The 22057-nt window shown below is 42.9% G+C and overlaps 1 long non-coding RNA gene across 1 annotated transcript; it reads left to right on the top strand.

The window, feature by feature from the left end:
- Positions 1-2951: 2951 nt before the first annotated feature.
- Positions 2952-3830, top strand: LOC103652364 (uncharacterized). The gene is made up of 3 exons (XR_002268447.1): positions 2952-3040; positions 3546-3626; positions 3713-3830. It is a non-coding gene; the product is annotated as an uncharacterized lncRNA (long non-coding RNA).
- The last annotated feature ends 18227 nt before the right edge of the window (positions 3831-22057 follow it).

The following is a 22057-nucleotide window of genomic DNA, read 5'->3' on the forward strand; positions in this document are numbered from 1 at the left end:
CAGGCATTTCTATGTAATCCCAAGCGAAACAATCTGAGAATTTCTCCAGCAGACTTATTATCGGCTATATATTGGATTTCGCCCTGGGTCCCTAAAAAGGCAGGAACAGCCCTGAGTAAGATTAAGGGGTAAGGGGACTTTTTTTGATTAAGTGCTGATTTGGTAAACATGGAAATGTAGGAGATTCCCTTCCTATTCAAAATTTGAATAGGAAGTAGATTTCCCACATGGACCCCTACATTTCTCTGATCACCAAATCAGCACTAATAGGAAACCGTTTGAATCTTTGCGGAATAATAACACCATAGTATAGGACGTCGAGTTTCGTCTCTGATAGGCAGGAGATACAATCGATCACCTCCGCTGGCCAGACAACAAAACAGTGTGTTTGCTTCTCATGTGTGGTACTGTACTTAATTATAGTTATTTAAAAGCGCTAATAAACTTGAGTAACCAATTCTGAACCGATGGATCCAAATCTGGGCGCGAAGAAATTAAGGCCTTGTTCGGTTACATCGGATTGCACCCGGAATCGTTCCGGTTAATCAAAGTTTATATAAATTAGAGAAGCAATCCGGCTCGGAATCGTTCCGACCCACCAATCCGACACAAACGAACAAGGCCTAAGACATGAGCTAGGTGTCCCATTCCAATCGAGTTGGTTCGAACTGTCATGGAGCACGTTAATGCATGGCTCCATAAGGGACAGGAGGAGCATCTTGGGCACCCAGATAGCACTGTATGATACTTCTGGCACTGACTTGGACGTTTGCGATGAGTTGCATGCTACGCCCCAAAGTTTCACTGAAAATTTCGCCACTGCTGCAGGCACCATACGTTTGCACCTGTACGTTCTGTTGTTTCCCTTGTTTCGTCCGTCAGCTCAGTGGAAGTACGTCATCCCTGCACCACCTGATCTGATCATAAGAGAGCAGTGCTTTGCTACATCCACTCCAACTACTGACCGTTGAGCCTACCAGTCCGATCGAGCGAGTGATAGCAATGATGTATATGACCTTTCCAGGTTCCAGGAAACGATCTTGCTACTATTTTCGGATGAGTCGTCAGCTTCACTCATAAGTGACGTGTGCATGCCACATTATTTATCCAGATGTTTTTTCGTGGGCATAGGGTGGTGTTTTATTGCCATAATACTCAGAACCCCATCAGCCATATCTTCATAATCTATGTCTATATACACTGCTCGCTCCGTTTTTTTATTTATCACGTTTTAGATCAAAAACAAACTAACGGACGGCAATTATTTGAGAACGGAGGTAATAGTAACATTAAGAGAAGAAAATTTCTCTCCAACTTTTTTGACCGTCACACCCATCGGTCTCTAGCGGGTAGTGTAAAATAAGGGATGCATAGATGTAAATGACACTATTTAACACTATTTGCAGACTGAAGTTTGACATAGTGGATGTGATAGTGGATCTGGTACTGGAGATAGCCTCACATTTCACCCTTCTCATCCACGCATTTTTGATCTAAATTCAACATGGTACTGTATTCCTAGTCTAAAACCAGTATTGCACAATCTAAATCAAACACGAGACCATGCATGTTTCAAACAGCTAGCACACGTCTAGCCACAGACCCACAGAACGGTTAAAGACATGTTAAAATATATGACATAATCTCTACTACTCCTTATGCCCTTAGTGTAGGCGTCCACATTTGCTATGTTCTGCCGCAAGCTCGCGATGTTCTGCCGCGCCCGCGATTCCCTGCGCCCGCAGTCCCCGCCGCCGTCCTCGCGCCCGCTGTCCCTGAATCCGCCGCGCCCCCGCAGTCCCCGCCGCGCCCGCAAAGCTGCAACGGCCGCGAAGCCACCGCGCCCGCAGTCCCCGAATCCGCCGCGCCAGCAATGCGTCGTCCCCCACTGCTCAATCCTCTCGCCCCCACCAGATCCGACACGATCCATGGCGCGATGCAGGCTGGTGCGTCGCGAACCTTCTGCTCCATGCACCGCTCCCCCTCCACCTCCGCTCCATGGCGCGATGCAGGCTGGTCACATAGATGACCACATTTGCTTTGTCCGACACCCAAGATCCGCCGCATGGCCCCCGTCCTCCCCGCTGCCCCCTCCTCCAAGCCAGATCCGTCGCATGGCCCCCCGTCCTACCCGCGACGCCGCCGCTGCTGTTTGGGGTTTTTGCGGTTGACTCCGAATCTCGCCGCCGCTGCTCGTGCAGGAGGCCTCGAGCTCCCAGTGCTCCCCTCCTCAACCACCCCGGGTAAGTGGTTCCCATTCCTACCATTGCCGCGGATCCCCCACCCTCCTCTCCCTCTGCTCCGCGAGCCCCGGATCTCGGTCCTCGCCCCGGATATCGGTCTTCTACAGGCTTTCCGGAGCGCAGCGAGGACGCTTGGGTAGGTCGGCTTCCAAGCAGCCCCGAAGATCTCGGTCCTCGCCCACACTCTTGCCTCGAATCCCGCTGCCGCTGCTCGTGCAGGAGGCCTCGAGCTCCCAGTGCTCCCCTCCTCAACCACCCCGGGTAAGTGACATGCGCGCAAGTGCCCCATGACGCCCGCCCGCCCCATGATGCTTGCCGACATCCAAGGTACATATGCTCAGTGACATGCGCGCAAGTGCTTGTGGAAATGCCGAGTTATTGACCGTGGCCTCAGGTCTCCTAATTATTCTTTCTGTAATTTACCAGAAAGGGTTTAAGCATGGAGGCTGATGATGTGGATTTTCTGTGTGTTTGTATATATTTTTTTTGTCAGGGAGAGTCGAGCTGTTGACATGGAGTTCTTGTGTGTTTTTGCCGGGAAGCATGTCTGGTCTGTGCGTGTGGACCTTCACATATTGGATAACGGAGGGTATGGGTTAAATAGTTATAAATTGTTTGCAGATGTAATTAATTTGTGAACATTTGCATGTTAAAGTTCTAAGCTTCTCCATTGCCTTTATAGGAATCCCATTGATGCAGCTAATATCACTGCATTGGCAGCTTTATCTACTTTCTGGAGGCCTGAATGCACGGTTGGTGGGGACAATGGTCAGCAAGTTACAGTGCATGATCCTGAGGTAGACGTACACTCCCAATGTGCTCTATTGTTTATGGTTTTGCCAATATATCCCTCAAAGGTCATGCTCCCTTATAGCATTAGATTCATTAATTATACTCCCTGCATCCTGAAAAGGATGCAATTATAGAATAGTGATACACTAAAGTATGTCAAGCTTGATCGAGTTTATATAAATATGTTAATAATTAATGTTTATTGTACTAAATAGGTACCATTAGATTTGTCATGAGCCCATGAAACATATATTTACAGTATACTTATTTGAAGTCATACATGTTGATACTATTTTCTATAAATTTAGTCAAACTTAAGGTAGCTTGATTTTGATCAGACCTAGAATTGCATCCTTCTTGGGATGAAGGTAGTATGTCCTTAAGAGCACATTCGTCTGACTCCCATAATTTTCTTAGTGTGAAACTGCAGTATGGGCCTAATGCTCGCCTTTTGTCCTGCTTTGTTAACCACTGCAACTATCTTGTGTTTTGATTTGATGTATTTTACAGGTTAGGGATCCACTTCCTCTTACGATACACCATATGCCCATAGCTGTAACATTTGCATATTTTGGTGAAGGTAACATCGTGGTATGTCCAAATATTTGAGATTGAAGTGCTTTTGATTATCATCAAAGCATTATCATCCTCATCTGAGTAACTGGCCTTTTGTGTAGGTTCTTGATCCCACATACAAGGAAGAAGCAGTAATGGGAGAGAGGATGACTGCTATAGTTAACTCAAATGGGGATGTTTGTGCCATTCAGAAAGCTGGTGGAGAGGGTCTCATGTCAAGTGTTACCATGCAGTGTTTAAGAATTGCTTCGGTAGAGAAGTTTTTTGTTTTAGAGAAGCTTCAACTGATATATATATATATATATATATATATATATATATATATATCAAGCAGGATTGTTGTGTTGAACCTGCATAAGAACACAAAGAGGCCATTCTCGAAGACGTAAGTAATGTCTAGCTTTGGTTTTATTATATTCATTCATAGAGGCATGGATTCATCGAATTGGGTTGTGAGTTGGGGTGTGGCTGGTGTGGACGCATGATTAAGGACATGTACATGCACTTCAACAAGTTTTCAACGAGAGATCTGGGCTAATGGCCCCTCTGGTCGTGGAAGATGTTTATGAAATCATCATGAATGTGAGATTCTTGTTTCCCCTGCCACACTTATGACACAACACCTGTGTAGATAGCTGGTCTGTTTCTAGCAGTTGAATCTATTGTTTCATCCATTTTTATTACATTGTTTAAGAAGGTATTGTGTTCTGCCTCCATCACACCGCCCGCTCCAAATGCGCTCCGCATCCCGCGCTTGCCATCCGCACTCGCAGTGTCTTGAGATCCTCCGATCTTCACAAACCATCCGGTGAGTCTCGCCCCCAATCCACACTATTTGCAATCCCCTTTTATGTTATAAAATTGCATCTGTTTTGATATCTCTACATTATTGTTTGCATGAATTTGACAGTTTGCATGCTGATAGAGATGCTCGCTGGTGGAATATTTGAGAAAGGTAATAGTTATCCCCATTTTTTGGCACTTTAATGATGTAATGATCCTTTGAAACACTTGACACCAGCCGACATGCATCGCATATTTTTGTTTGGCATAATGTTTTCTTGTGATGACCATATGCCTGTTGCATATTTTTGGCGTAATGTTATCTTGTGATGATCAGAGGTCTGCTTGCTTGTGAGTCGTGACCCACATTTGTTTTTCCTTAATTTCATGAGACTTAACTTTCCAAGGCACAGTCTTATATTTTAGTAGCACCTGCTCAAACAATACTTGTTTGGAGAAAATTCATGCCACTGCCGATCGGTTTATTAGGCAAGAATGACACTTGCAACAAGTGAGCAATAGTTCAAATAATGCAGTGACGATACATACATGAACATTTGATTTTTAGGGGTTATCTCAACACACATTTTACGTGTTTATAATGGTCCAAAGAATAGTTGTGCCCACACATTTGCCTGCTAGCACCTTCTGTCTAGAACTCATACAGTCCATACTTATATTTCCTAATTCAGTTATGGTTTAGTAGTAGAGTCCATACTTCTATTCCCATACATATTCAAATTTAGACTACAACCCTGAGCTTGAGGCATTCATTCTGCTGAAATCTGCTGCCTGTCCAGAGAGAAGTTCTACAAATCTGCTGCCTATTGTTTGCTTATTGTTGTTGGTGAATAGCTGAAATAACCTTGTCAGAGTGCCTTGTGTTTATAGCTGTAGAATTAACAACAACTAAAATATCAAGGTGCCTGCTTTTAAATTTATTTGCTGAAACAACCAGTCAACAAGGTGTCCAGTATGAGGCAGGAGAAACAATGAAGGGATGGAGAAATTAGGCTCTGAGATCTCGCATCTGCTCCATCTATGGAAGGCCACCACGTCCCATCCTCGGATTCCGTGCCCCATCCTTGGATTCCACGCGTCCTCGCCGTCCGCGCACGTTGTCGCATCAAAGCGCTGGGCGCGGCAACCCCTAGCGTCAGCGCCGCCGCGCCGGATAGGGAATGGCAGAGACAGAACGGATACAAAACGGCGGCCCCATCCTCGGAATTGCAGGGTGGCCAGCAAGTACAACGGCCTTGCCAGCGGCACACCCACTCATCGCTCTACTCCTCAGCGGGTGAGTCATTAGCTATTCAACACTGTATGTCTCTCCAATCTTAGTCCCCTTCCTGTTGGCCATGGTGAGTGGTATAGTTCCTCCTTTATCATGATTGGGTTTGTGATAAATTCTAGGACTAGATCACTTCTATGTTGTTATCATGAAGTGGTCAGATCAATGGTTTTGCTTCTAACATGGATATGGTTTTGCTTATAAGATTACTTGTGTGCACGCTTGTGGAACTAGCTATGAACTCAACACCTATTTTGGACTTACCACACCCCTAACCAACTTGTCTCTCTTTCAGGTTTGCCTTATGAATAAGGATTATATTGTTATGACATGAGCCTAGAAGTTCTCACCCTGTTGTCCGCGACATACACCGACCCCGCCGCCACCCTGTCATCACCACTCTAGCGCCATATCTGGACGCGACGCCCACGACCACAACATTGACCTCACGCCATATGGTGTGCAGCTGCTCGAGGTTCTGCACGGAGATCCACCCCGGACCTTCGCCCCTACTGACCAAGTTGTGTTCCTCCCCATTGGGCGTAGCGTGCGTGCACATCGGATTATCGCCGCCATCACGCGGTGGGGAGGCGAAGCACCTGAGCAAAGGACGCGAAAAGGACGAGCAGGCAAGTGAGAAGCTCGGGAGGCACTGCATCGCTACTACTGCAACCAGAGGAATGCGAGTCACACTAGACTCGGTAATACTCGAGCATCACTGCATCAGAGAACATAAAGCTTGTTCCTTTTTTGGCATCATTTACCAGTCAAGTCAAATATTCACAGTAAGTTATTGCTATTTTATCTTGTAAATATGCTGAATAAGATGCGCATGCACTGGTTCAAAAAAGTATAACTGTTATAAATTCAGGAGTAAACTTCATACTGTTTGTGAGAAAAAACATTTGAAATAGCACAAAATAAACTTCATACTGTTTTGGCCTTGCAAAGTATGTATGTAGTGGCTGATAACATACCATCCCTTGGTCTCTTTACTGATAGGGTTTACAACATGTTTTATCAGTGGCGGCTTAAATTACTCATATATATGTTATTTCTTCTCTTACAACACTCATTATACTTGCCATTCTGCTTTTCAGATTTGCTTCAGCCTTCTCAAGTTATAGTTTTCTTTTTCAATAAGTTAGGCAAAGGCCCATGCTGATCTGATTCAGCTCTTTGTCTGATTGCCTGAGATCCTCTTCCCATGCAAGACGATCCTCATCACGTACCATCAACGTGTTCTTGCGTTCTTCCACATCCTGGAATTTGGCGTTAGCCAAATCAAACATTTCCTTTAGTCTTTGGAGCTCTATGGTGAGCTCCTCTACTTATTTCTCTGCACCTTTGGACATTGTGAAGGCTGCTTGAGCTTTGTTAATGGAAATATCAGTTCCGATCAACAAAGAATCATAATCCTCCTGCACTTTTCCCAACACATATTTCACTGAAATCACTTTGGCAACCAATGCTTTGTGTCGTTCTTGAATATTATTCAGCTTCTCTCTAAACACTATCATTACAGTCAACCTCCCTCCATCGCCTGTGAAATAATTTGAAATAACTCCAAATCATCCTTGGCATCCACCTCCTCAGGTTGTTCCCTCTCTAGGACATGTTACATTTCGTCGCTAAGCTTCTTTGTTCTCTCAACCTCCTTTAATACTGATAACTTTGCAGCCTCTGCAGCTTCTGCTTGATGTTTACATTCTGAAATTTCGTTCTTCAGCTTATCAAGCTCAAGTACGATACGGTCACTCGCCTGCTTATAGAAACAAAGAGAGTATGTCACACAGTAATAACGGTTACAATACACAAAAAGAATGAAGGGAAAGCACTTATCAGTTGCATGTGTTGTCTGTGTCTTGCGAGTTTTCCAGTTCATGCTGTCACCAAATTTTGATGCAACAACCTTTACTGATTCAATGGGAGTCGTAGTATCAACAATGTTTTTATCCATTCTTAAGTATTTACTGATAGAGTTTTCCAGTTCATGCTGTCACCAAATTTATGTTTGGCTAGGATCACAAATGGATTACGAAACATTTTCTCATAACAGTATAACACACATTCGCACACAAGTTATCTTAGTATTATATATGTTTCCGTTGCAACGCACAGACACTCAACTAGTTGTTATATAAACTAGCAAATTAGCTCGCGCAAATAACGCAGATAACTAGTTTGCTTATTGTATTCTTTGGACTTTTTATTTGAATACCATTTTTGATTGTTGTGTTGATGCTTCTTGACTCTATCTACCATCATGAACTCATTTTCTATTAATATTTTGTGAATGCACAATTTTAGTTGATACCAGATCAAGTAGCCTTCGATCTCACCTTAATGAGCTCTATTGGTGATAAAAAACCATTTTCATGTCTCTATCCACAGATGTGCTCTATTATAGACATAAATTCGAGATAAACTTACATCTTATATTATGGATCTATATTTTATTTTTCTATACTATTATATGATTAATCACAACGCTTTACATGTCTTGAAGCCATTTTCTAGGAGTCTAATCATGAGTTAATAGACAACTTCTATAGTGAGTTGTCTTTTTGTTTGTCTAATGAACTCACATAGTTCATTAATTGTGCACAAAAAAGAAGCATTATCAATCATATGACAACAATAACTCATACGATAGAGTGTCCAAAATTTTAGTTTATAGGTGGTTGCTTTGCAAAATAATGGCATTTTTCTCTCACCTGATATCTCTCTACATCATTGTAGAATTCTTACATGGCTTTGCATTAGAATGCCTATGAGACCTGTTGGGTACTTAGGAACAGCGTACCCAAAGAAGGCCCTAAGACCTCCCAAAAATGGCCCGCCTGTCAAGCGGTTTGGCGGGAAGGCCCAAAAAAACACCCGAGGATATCCCGCCAAGCCGACCGGCCCACCGAACAAAGTCGACAACCTGCCCTCTAAGCAACCTAGCGAGGTGATGCTGCCGACCAACCTGCCCGTCGAGCAACCTAGCGAGACGAGGCTGCCGAGCAACCTGCCCTCCGAGCAAAGCAGTGAGGCATGGCTGTTGACCAACCGGTCCTCCGAGCAACCCATTAAGACGAAGCCGACTCCCAGGAAGAGCCGACCTGATACTATCAAGGCACGTCGACACGATGAGACATCACCAAGCCATGCCTGGATCATGGAAGCAGCACCGAGGGATCTCTGTCAAACACGACGACAGATACGTATCCCTGCTAATCAGTGGGACCGGACAACCCTGGACGTAGAAACTCAGCATCGGGTATCTACAGTGACCCATACACTGGAGGGGACGGGGCAATACGTCATACCAGACGTGCATCTACGCATGATGAAAGATGACGCTGTGGGATGACAGAAGATGAAGTTGTACTGAAGACATCCCTAAACCACTCCCTGAGCTGACTTAACAAAACCTGCCAGGCATCGCCACGTCTAAATCGGAGTAGCCATAGGAAGGCTGACAGGACGCGACACCATACCAAGGGTACAGCGGCACACGCCTCGCCAGACGACTCCACAGGGGCGACGAGGCCTAGAAGCATGACCCAACAGATGAGACCACAAGGGCTACGAGGCCCAGAAGCGGGAGGTCAAACTCCACCCTAGTAGAATACTAGTACTCATTGTAAACGTCTACCCTTGGGCGATAAAAGGTCAAGACAACCCCCATCCAAACATCATCCAAGATCTCTATAACTTCACACAAGCACTCAGCTGTAACACGTTCCAAGCATACCATGATCAACACTGCACTAGACTAGGGCTCCGACCTGAACTAGTATAACCAACTCACCTCAAAAACACCATCGAGCCCCCCGTAGCTCACCATTCGGAGTGAGTCCGCGCTAACACCCCTGTCGAACACAAATCTTATTGCCCCCGGTTCCAGAAACTACGACAACATCGACATGTAGCAATATACTTTCTCGAGCTAAGTCACAAACTCACAACAGGAGCATTTGGAGATGTTCAAAACTGGTTTCTTGACATCCATAGCTGGTTTTGGTCATTGAGTTGACGTTGGTTATAATTTTGTTGTTGTCAATATCGTTGGCCTCTACAAGTATTTGATATATTTCATGGTATCATCAAATAGGAATGAACATGTGGTTGAAATCTTGTTCAATGCGGCTAATGCTCGTTGTCCTTAAGTAATGTGATTTGATGTTTCATACCTCCTATGGTGCTATCAAGGAGCACATGTAGGCTAAAAATAATTCTTACTACTTTTAGTAACTTTTCTTCCTTCTAATTTTTGTCGGAGTCAATATTGCGGGAATTTGTTCCTCGCACCATCTAACTAACATGCAGTTGTGTTGCCATCTACAAAAGATTTGATTTGCATCTATACATATGTATTGTCTTCATTTGTGTATAGATTGGATTATGATAGTTCTTTGTTGACATATTGGATATGGATGGAAATAAGTTTTATTTATTAATTATATTTGGTATAGATACTATATTTATTCTCAATCGTTACATAACTATAAAATTCAACAATGGCATTTTCCTTTTTTGATTAATCTCATAATTTCTATGCCTTATAACATGGATACTCTATTATTCTTGTCTGTAAGACCATCATAAATCAAGTATTCCAACATTCTTTTCTATGACCACCTCATAGTTTTTCACCCTTGAATTTAACAAGAATACTCTATTTATTCTCAATCATTAGATCATCATAAAATGTAATAGTGGATATTCCTTTTTCTGATAATCTTTTAATTTATGTACCTTATATTTATCATGGATGATCTATTTATTCTCTATGGTTAGATCATTATAAAATTCAATTATGAATATTCTTTCTTTGACCAATCTCATAATTTCCAAGTCTTATTTAGTCTGAGCTATTAGATTATTCTAAAATCTAATGATGTATATTCTCTTCCTTTTTTGATACTCTATTTATCCTCAACCGTTAGATCATCATAAGGCCCAATCATGCACATTCTTCTCTTTTTTGATACTCTATTCATCATTGACAATTATATCATCATCAATTGAACAGTGCATATTCTTCTCTATTTTTCAAACTTGTAATTTCTAGATCCTCTTTATTGTCAACATGGTGGCTTCTTTTAACATTGTTGTAACAATATAATAGGTAGATCTCTAAATCATAGGTTGTTCAAGTGACCACATAATAAGCTATATGTTCCGTTGCATAGCATAACCATATTTACTGGTCATATTGTACATGATGCCTGTCGGAGAGTAAACTCCAGCTGGGTGGCAGAATGCACCCGCCTAATCCTAAGAACAGACGCAACCTAGGGTTTTCCTAATGAGATAGACGAACACAAGAACACAAGGGTCTAGATTTGTTCGGACTGCCGAAGTGTAATACCCTACATCCACTATGTGTTGTATTGCTGAGGTCAAGATGAACTTGGGTCCGAGAGGACCTGTCCTTTTGCATCGCATGTGCCCTCCCTTTTTTAGTCCAAGGCGGACGTGTACAAAGGTGTTGAGTCTTGATAGGTGGGCCCAACAAACTAGTGTTAAGTAATGTACACCATGGAGCCTTAAGTGTTGTGGTAGATGGAGATCTTCCACCTCTGCCATTGTGCAGATCTTCCGACCTGACATGCCTCTGCCCCATCTACCGGCTCGAGTCGGCTCTGAAGTGGAGTCTGGTATGATGACATATGTAGGGGTTCTATAACTAGTGTGCATGATGAGCTGAAATTGTTATTTTCTTTAAATACTTTGGGCTATATTGAATTTGATGTTCTATGTAATCTAAATAATTTAGAGGAGAAAATTTCTTTGAGTACTAATTTTCCATGGTTATATAAACATACATATCATGTTATTAGAAGATATAGTTGGAAAGGAGAATGTATGGTACATCGAGTATATATTTGTTAAAATATGAAATTTTCTTTTGTCATGAAACAACATGATCAATTAGAGGGCTCTATTAAAGTTAACCATATCATGTCCAGTTCCACTTGTACTTCTTTGTATGTTTTACAACAACGAGGTCAACTTCAAGAAGGGGAGCAAGATTGGATGATATTAAGCACTACATCAACACCTTTTGCAGGCACCAACGACTTTGAGTCGAGGACGACCTAAAACCAAGAAGGGGAGAATGAGGAGTACATGGATATAAACTATATGGTCAAGGCCAAATCAATTATAGAGTCCCAAGCTCAAGGGGAGTTGATGGTTTTATTCGCGAATCCAGTTTGGACTGCAGGAGTGGGTCTTACAAAAACGGACGCTCGGGTCACATAAGAACTCCGTTTTGACGTTCTAGATACCATAGAAAAGCTAATGAGATAAGCTTTCTAACAAAACTGGTCTCACATCCATATACGATGGGAGATGATTAGAATCGTCATAGCAATATGATGCCCAGAATCTGCCCGAAATCAGCGGCGCCTATTTTTAGGCCTAAAGGCCTTGTACATCCTAGGTTCTTGGCCACCCCCTTGGCCATCGCCTGAGTCTAGAATGACTCCAAATCAAGTGGGGGAGAATGATGAGGACATCACTCCCATACAAACAATGCATGGACCGACAATACGAGCACAAGCACGAAAGCTAAATCTCTAGGTTAGTTCTAACCTAGTCAATTGTGTTTTAGAGCTTACACTTAGTGCTATGGATGTTTTAATGATTAGGAACTTTAAAGAGGACCAGAATTTACTTGGGAAAGTCTAAGTTATCGAGGACGAGGAGCAAGGGCGTCCATAATAGGAAGAAGATCAAGTCCGACTCAGCTGCGATTCCATCTTGGGTTCTAGGACCAACCTGCACTAAAATGGACGCCCAGGACACATCTGGACTCTAATTGCAATGGAATTGATACGATTGGAAAGATAAGAAGATTATCTAACCAACTCAACTGATACCACCTTAAAATTCGTCCGGAGTCAACATGAATCGTCGAAACAAGTCAGCGCTCAGATTCTATTTTGGTGCTGCGACACCGTCTATTGGGTCGTTGGGCTGTGTATCGTGTTGGAGCCAATTAGGGGTACCTACAGGGTTTGTGCACACCCTACCTCTATTTTAACAGTAGCCACTGCCACATTAGGGTTTAAGTTTTGCTTAGATCGTATCTATCATCGTACAGTGTCACCGTTCATCGGTTTATGAGACCCCAACTCATAATCAACATAGTTTTGGTTGCGTTCTTCCTATTCTTGCTTGTGTTTGCAGGGATAAGCCTTCATGGCGAGGTCACTCGTATGTCACGGGTGATAACCAACGAAGCAGTGGTGTAGTGATTGCGAGGATCCATTCACTCGTAGCCTTGGATCATCAACGTCAAAATCTCCACCCAATCAAGTTATCATACCTCACAGAAGATTAGGCCTCATTCGCTATCAAGTGTGCTGGTCTGAGCCTCACCGGACTAGTCTGGTGGTGCATCGGTCCGGGTCCGTGGGGGCATGGACTTAGGCGCCAGGTAGGCTGGTGCACCGAATCGATCCAGGGTGCACCAGACCACCTTCATATGTGACCAGTGCGCCCTCAGGAACATAATTATAAAATTCACCAGACCACTACTATTCATGGTCTGGTGTGTCGCCGAATCGTCTCCAACATTTAGGTGCAGGCGGGTACCAACACGTCATTGGCTAGTTAACATGGCCTCCGGTCCGGAGCCGCATCAGACCAGTTTGGTGCCACATAGCTAAGGAAACTGACCAATAAGATTTTGGACTAGGGGCACGTGGACCCAGTACGGTGGTGCACCGGACCAGTCTGGTGCCTCGAAGTGAGCATAATTTTGGCAGTTTTTCTAAGGAAGGAGGCAGCAGCTCTTAGCCCTTTTAGGGCTATAAAATGAGCACCTTGGCGTCTCCTTTTAGTACACAAACTTCTTAAGAGACTCAACACTTCGACACTCTGTCACAACTCATTCATTTGATTCTAGCGAGATCCAAGTGTCGTCTTAGTGTTGTTCTTCACATTTGGTGTATTATGTGCTTGTGTTCCTCTCTTTTGTGTTGAGTTGCTGTTTTTGATCTCTTGTGCTTGTACTCTCTTCCTCCCTTACTCTGATTTGTAAGATTGATCTTTTTAAGGCTTCAAGAGATTCAACTTGTGGAGATTCCTTGCGATCGGGGACAAAAGTTATAAGGAAGACTATGGCACTCAAGTTTGATCTTTGAATCACTTGAGAGGGTTGAGTCCAACCCTTGCCTATTGGGAAACCACAACGTGGAGTAAGCAAGAATTTCAGGCTTGACCGAACCATGGAAAAAATCACCCGTGTCTTGTGTTCAATTATTTTCTTGCGATTTTCTCTCTTCCTAAGTTCTCTCTAGTCACTTGTGATATTGCTCTTAGTTTAAATTATATCTTGGAAGAGCAACTAAGTGAAGGGAACTTTTCTCTCTAATCAAACTTGGTTTTAGTTTGCACTAACTTCATTTTTAGGCCAAGTTTGTGTCTTAGTGTTAATTCCATAGGATCATCGATTCACCCCCTCTAGGTGCTCTCAAAGGGGATGGTTAATCCAATTGGCCTTATATCTTTAGCACATCATTTCTTTTATCCATGTTATATTTTTCCTTTCCTCTAGACTATTGAGTGAGATCCATAGATCTAGATACTAAAATTTGTAATCATGTCATGTTTGTAAACTCAAGTGAATTGCCTGACCTCTGCGAGGATTGAATCAAAGCAATCTTTCCTCTAAAATTCATGTATCTTGTGCTTGCTTTGGTTTTGTTTTGTTTTTTCTTCTCCTGAATCCCCTTCTCTTGGACTTTGTATGATTTTATTTTCTTTTGAGATTTGTACTAATCAGGATGACTGTATACATGATAGGACCTTAGGAACATATCTACCAACTTCTTTGATCAGTTTCGGTACGAGTCTGCAAAATCCACCTCAAATGAACTCAGATAAAAATAAATTTTTGCGCAATGGTTAGAATGGGAGTTAGGAAGGTTATCCTAGAAGATCAAGTCCAAACTCCAAACAAACCTCCAAGGATCTAAAAGGTTCCAAACTAAATTGGGGTTTTCTCGATTTTCCTCAAAATCATGTCAAATCGTGCTCATGACTTCGATAGGGTGTGCATCCATTTAGCTAGGCGTCCTTTCAAAATTGGGGCTATGAGCACATGTTTGATGACATGAGCCTTACACATGATTTGAGCTTCTGTGTTGATCAACTAATGTTAAATCTTGGTGCATGTGAAGTATAGACACAAACACAACCGCTCCATCTCGGAATACATTGTTTTGGTGTCAAGGAGGCTCCTGTTAAGGTAGAACAACACCATCTCTTTGCCTTTAAACTTGTGGATCAGCACCAAGCCGATAGAGGTTGGCTTGGCCGATGGATAGATCAAGAACGACATATCAGGTTGTAGTGGCAGTACTATTGATTAGGGATGACAATTTTACCCGCGAGTTCGGATACCCATAGATTATCCAACCCGTCGGATTCAGGTTCAGGCACAAAATTTAAACCGTGGGTGTCACACGCACCCGATCCATGATAAATCGAGCCAGGTACGAATTTTATCTCTTACCCACGGGTTGCCCGTGGATATATGAAATTACTAAATATGTTTTTATCCTATTAGAAATCAGCCTAAAGGCGCGTCAAAACTCCCATCTTGGCTCATCTATTTTCTAAATCTAGATCCTAATAACATGTTTCAGTTTGCATGTATGCTTTCGCAATTGGTAGCTATAGACTTCATATCTTTACAACTTTTTGAGGCCTCATGCTCTGTTCTTGACCATATAGCAATTATTATTTGTAGACACAATTTTGGATCCTAGTAAACATTTCAATTATTCGGTCCATCACACATTTGCTTCGTTTAGTCTTGTCCCTGTAGATTGGTGATGGAGTTTTCTGCAAAAAAACTCTTTGTACATACATATTTTGTATATGTAAAAGTTGTACCCATGGGTATTCAATACCCACCGATACCCGACGGGTATGGGCATGTGTATAAAATTTTACCTATGGATATAGTCGCGCGTGGGCATGAGTAATCCCCACGGATATTGTCATGGGCGGGTAATTACTCTACCGGATCTGAACCCGACCTGTTGCCACCCCTACTATTGATAGCGAAACCAGGTAGGACTTGATGTGGTTGAATGCTACCAGCTGCTCTAGTCCCCACATGAACTTCGGGTTACTTTTGATCTTCACTAGGGGCATGAACGACTTAATCCTTCTAGATAAATTCGAGATTAATCTTTGATGTAATTGATTTTGCTGATCAAACTATGTAGCTCGAGCTTGTTGGTGGGAAAGACCACTATCATTATGGCATCCTTGCTCTTATATCCAATCTCTATCCCCCTCTCGTGCACCATGAAGCCGAGGAATTAGCCTATGGTCAACCTAAATGCACAATTCTTGGGGTTCATCTTTAAATCTTGAAGGCTGGTCATCTGAAGCACATAGCGAAGGTTAGCTAAATGTGTTGCTTGAAGAGCCAATTTCACCATAACGTCGTCTATGTATACTTCCACCAGTTGGCCTATGAGGTCATGAAAGATGTAATTCATTGCTCACAGCATTTTTAGGACAAAGGTTATCACCACCCATTCAAACAAATCGATAGACCTAGGTTGTGAACTATAATGTTATAGGTCTCCTCGACTACTACAACTTTAATATAAAGTTTCCCTTCATTAGACAAGTGAGAAATTTATCAAGTTTTTATGAAACTTATTACCGTTGAGTCGTATCTTGAACTTGTGGTCATGACCCCATATCACTATCAGTTTGTGGCTAGAACTATCAATGATAGGAAGTGACAGTTGAAAGTCGCCTAGAGGGGGGTGAATAGGGCGAATCTGAATTTTACAAACTTAATCACAACTACAAGCCGGGTTAGCGTTAGAAATATAAATGAGTCCGAGAGAGAGCGCAAAACAAATCGTTAGCGAATAAAGAGCGAGACACGATGATTTGTTTTACCGAGGTTCAGTTCTTGCAAACCTACTCCCCATTGAGGTGGTCACAAAGATCGGGTCTCTTTCAACCCTTTCCCTCTCTCAAACGGTCCCTCGGACCGAGTGAGCTTCTTCTTCTCAATCAAACGGGAACAAACTTCCCCGCAAGGACCACCACACAATTGGTGTCTCTTGCCTCGGTTACAATTGAGTTGTTCGCAAGAAAGAATGAATGCAGGAAGCAATCCAAGCGCAAGAGCTCAAAAGAACACAACAAATCTCTCTCACTAATCACTAAAGCCTTGTGTGGAATTGGGAGAGGATTTGATCTATTTGGTGTGTCTAGTATTGAATGCTATAGCTCTTGTAAGGTGTAGAAGTGGGAAAACTTGGATGACTTGAATGTGGGGTGGTTGGGGGTATTTACAACCTCAACCACCAAACTAGCCGTTTGGTGAAGGCTTCTGTCGCATGGCGCACCGGACAGTCCGGTGCGCCATCGGACACTGTCCGGTGCGCCAGCCACGTCACCTGGCCGTTGGGTTCCGACCGTTGGAGCTCTGTCTTGTGGACCCGCCTGGCTGTCCGGTGGCGCACCGGACAAGTCATGTAGACTGTCCGGTGTGCCACCCGCGCGTGCTCTATCCTCTACGCGCGCAGGCGCGCATTTAATGCGTTGCAGTCGACCGTTGCGCGCGAAGTAGCCGTTGCTCCGCTGGCTCACCGGACAGTCCGGTGTTACACCGGACAGTCTGGTGAATTTTAGCGGAGCGGATTCCCGAAGCTGGCGAGTTCAGAGTCGCTCTCCCTTGGGGCACCGGACACTGTCCGGTGGTGCACCGGACAGTCCTGTGAATTATAGCGAAGCGCCTCTGAGAATTCCCGAAGGTGAGGAGTTCAGCTTGGAGTCTCCTAGTGCACCGGACACTGTCCGGTGCGCCAGACCAGGGAGCACTTTGGTTGTCCCTTGCTCTTTTTGTATGAACCCATTCTTGGTCTTTTTATTGACTTATTGTGAACCTTTGGCACCTGTAGAACTTATAGACTAGAGCAAACTAGTTAGTCCAATTATTTGTGTTGGGCAATTCAACCACCAAAATCAATTAGGAAATAGGTGTAAGCCTAATTCCCTTTCAATCTCCCCCTTTTTGGTGATTGATGCCAACACAAACCAAAGCAAGTATAGAAGTGCATAATTGAACTAGTTTGCATAATTGTAAGTGCAAAGGTTACTTGGAATTGAGCCAATATAAATACTTATAAGATACGCATGGATTGTTTCTTTAAAATTTCAACATTTTGGACCACGCTTGCACCACATGTTTTGTTTTTGCAAATTCTTTTGTAAATCCTTTTCAAAGTCCTTTTGCAAATAGTTAAAGGTAAATGAATAAGATTTTGTGAAGCATTTTCAAGATTTGAAATTTTCTCCCCCTGTTTCAAATGCTTTTCCTTTGACTAAACAAAACTCCCCCTCAATGAAATCCTCCACTTAGTGTTCAAGAGGGTTTTAAGATATCAATTTTGAAAATACTACTTTCTCCCCCTTTTGAACACAATAAGATACCAATTTGAAAATCATTAGTTTTAAAATTAGGTGGTGGTGCGGTCCTTTTGCTTTGGGCTAACACTTTCTCCCCCTTTGGCATGAATCGCCAAAAACAAATATTTTGAGTGAAATATAAGCCCTTGCATAAAACTACTTTCTCCCCTTTGGCAAATAACAACATGAGTGAAGATTATACCAAAGACGGAGAGTTGCTCGGAGCGACGACGAAGGATGAGTTATGAGTGGAGTGGAAGCCTTTGTCTTCGTCGAAGACTCCAATTCCCTTTCAATACACCTATGACTTGGTTTGAAATTCACTTGAAAACACATTAGTCATAGCATATGAAAGAGACATGATCAAAGGTATATTAATGAGCTATATGTTCAAGACATCAAAAGAAATTCCTAGAATCAAGAATATTTAGCTCATGCCTAAGTTTGTTAAAAGTTTGTTCATCTAATGGCTTGGTAAAGATATCGGCTAATTGTTCCTATAGTGTTAGTATATGCAATCTCGATATCTCCCTTTTGTTGGTGATCCCTTAAGAAATCATACCGAATGGCTATGTGTTTAGTGCGGCTATGCTCAACGGGATTATCTGCCATGCGGATTGCACTCTCATTATCACATAGAAGAGGAACTTTGGTTAATTTGTAACCATAGTCCCTAAGGGTTTGCCTCATCCAAATTAGTTGCACGCAACAATGACCTGCGGCAATATACTCGGCTTCGGCGGTAGAAAGAGCTACGGAATTTTGCTTCTTTGAAGCCCAAGACACCAAGGATCTTCCCAAGAACTGGCAAGTCCCCGATGTGCTCTTTCTACTAATCTTACACCCCGCCCAATCGGCATCCGAATAACCAATTAAATCAAAAGTGGATCCCCTAGGATACCAAAGCCCAAACTTAGGAGTATAAACTAAATATCTCAAGATTCGTTTTACGGCCGTAAGGTGAGCTTCCTTAGGGTCGGCTTGGAACCTTGCACACATGCATACGGAAAGTATAATATCCGGTCGAGATGCACATAAATAGAGTAAAGAACCTATCATCGACCGGTATACCTTTTGATCGATGGATTTACCTCCCGTGTCTTGATGGGCTTGGCATCCTTCATCCCAAACTTGTTTAGAATGTCTTGAATATACTTCGTTTGGCTGATGAAGGTGCCCTCTTGGAGTTGCTTCACTTGAAATCCCAAGAAGTACTTCAACTCCCCCATCATCGACATCTCGAATTTCTGTGTCACGATCCTACTAAATTCCTCACATGTAGATTCGTTAGTAGACCCAAATATGATATCATCAACATAAATTTGGCATACAAACAAATCATTGTCAAGAGTTTTAGTAAATAAAGTAGGATCCGCCTTTCCGACTTTGAAGCCATTAGTGATAAGAAAATCTCTTAGGCATTCATACCATGCTCTTGGGGCTTGCTTGAGCCCATAAAGCGCCTTAGAGAGTTTATAAACATGGTTAGGGTACTCACTATCTTCAAAGCTGGGAGGTTGCTCAACATAGACCTCTTCCTTGATTGGTCCATTGAGGAAGGCACTTTTCACGTCCATTTGTTAAAGCTTAAAGCCATGGTAAGTAGCATAGGCAAGTAATATGCGAATTGATTCAAGCCTAGCTACGGGTGCATAGGTTTCGCCGAAATCCAAACCTTCGACTTGTGAATATCCTTTGGCCACAAGTCGGGCTTTGTTCCTTGTCACCACACCATGCTCGTCTTGCTTGTTGCGGAATACCCACTTGGTTCCTACAACATTTTGATTAGGACGAGGAACTAAATGCCATACCTCGTTCCTAGTGAAGTTGTTGAGCTCCTCTTGCATCGCCACTACCCAATCCGAATCTTTTAGTGCTTCCTCTACCCTGTGTGGCTCCATAGAGTAAACAAAAGAGTAATGCTCACAAAAATGTGCAACACGAGATCTAGTGGTTACCCCCTTATGGATGTCGCCGAGGATGGTGTCGACGGGGTGATCTTGTTGGATTGTTTGGTGGACTCTTGGGTGTGGCGGCCTTGGTTCTTCATCCTCCTTGTCTTGATCATTTGCATCTCCCCCTTGATCATTGCCATCATCTTGAGGTGGCTCATTTTCTTGATCTTCTCCTTCATCAACTTGAGCCTCATCCTCATTTTGAGTTGGTGGAGATGCTTGCGTGGAGGAGGATGGTTGATCTTGTGCATTTGGAGGCTCTTCGGATTCCTTAGGACACACATCCCCAATGGACATGTTCCTTAGCGCGATGCACGGAGCCTCTTCATCACCTATCTCATCAAGATCAACTTGCTCTATTTGAGAGCCGTTAGTCTCATCAAACACAACGTCACAAGAAACTTCAACTAGTCCTGAGGACTTGTTAAAGACTCTATATGCCCTTGTGTTTGAATCATATCCTAGTAAAAAGCCTTCTACAGTCTTAGGAGCAAATTTAGATTTTCTACCTCTTTTAACAAGAATAAAGCATTTGCTACCAAAGACTCTAAAATATGAAATATTGGGCTTTTTACCGGTTAGGAGTTCATATGATGTCTTCTTGAGGATTCGGTGTAGATATAATCGGTTGATGGCGTAGCAAGCGGTGTTGACCGCCTCGGCCCAAAACCGATCCGAAGTCTTGTACTCATCAAGCATGGTTCTTGCCATGTCCAATAGAGTTATATTCTTCCTCTCCACTACACCATTTTGTTGTGGCGTGTAGGGAGAAGAGAACTCATGCTTGATGCCCTCCTCCTCAAGAAAGCCTTCGATTTGTGAGTTCTTGAACTCCGTCCCATTGTCGCTTCTAATTTTGTTGATCCTTAAGCCGAACTCATTTTGAGTCCGTCTCAAGAATCCTTTTAAAGTTTCTTGGGTATGAGATTTTTCCTGCAAAAAGAACACCCAAGTGAAGCGAGAATAATCATCCACAATAACTAGACAGTACTTACTCCCGCCGATGCTTATGTAAGCTATCGGGCCGAATAGATCCATGTGTAGGAGCTCAAGTGGCCTGCCAGTCGTCATGATGTTCTTGTGTGGATGATGAGACCCAACTTGCTTCCCTGCCTGACATGCGCTACAAATCCTGTCTTTCTCAAAATGAACATTTGTTAGTCCCAAAATGTGTTCTCCCTTTAGAAGCTTATGAAGATTCTTCATTCCAACATGTGCTAGTCGGCGATGCCAGAGCCAGCCCATGTTAGTCTTAGCAATTAAGCAAGTGTCAAGTTCAGCTCTATCAAAATCTACTAAGTATAGCTGACCCTCTAACACTCCCTTAAATGCTATTGAATCATCACTTATTCTAAAGACAGTAACACCTACATCTGTGAAAAGACAGTTGTAGCCCATTTTGCATAATTGAGAAACGGAAAGCAAATTGTAATCTAAAGAATCTACAAGAAAAACATTTGAAATGGAATGGTCAGGAGATATAGCAATTTTACCCAATCCTTTGACCAAACCTTGATTTCCATCCCCGAATGTGATCGCTCGTTGGGGATCTTGGTTTTTCTCGTAGGAGGAGAACATCTTCTTCTCCCCTGTCATGTGGTTTGTGCACCCGCTATCGATGATCCAACTTGAGCCCCCGGATGCATAAACCTACAAAACAAGTTTAGTTCTTGACTTTAGGTACCCAAATGGTTTTGGGTCCTTTGGCATTAGATACAAGAACTTTGGGTACCCAAACACAAGTCTTTGACCCCTTGTGCTTGCCCCCAACATACTTGGCAACTACCTTGCCGGATTTGTTAGTTAAAACATAAGATGCATCAAAAGTCTTAAATGAAATGTTATGATCATTTGATGCACTAGGAGTTTCCTTCTTAGGCAATTTAGCATGGGTTGATTGCCTAGGACTAGATGTCTCACCCTTATACATAAAAGCATGGTTAGGGCCAGAGTGAGACTTCCTA

The sequence above is a fragment of the Zea mays genome, chromosome 3 (assembly GCF_902167145.1).
Source record: "Zea mays cultivar B73 chromosome 3, Zm-B73-REFERENCE-NAM-5.0, whole genome shotgun sequence".
NCBI lineage: Eukaryota > Viridiplantae > Streptophyta > Magnoliopsida > Poales > Poaceae > Zea > Zea mays.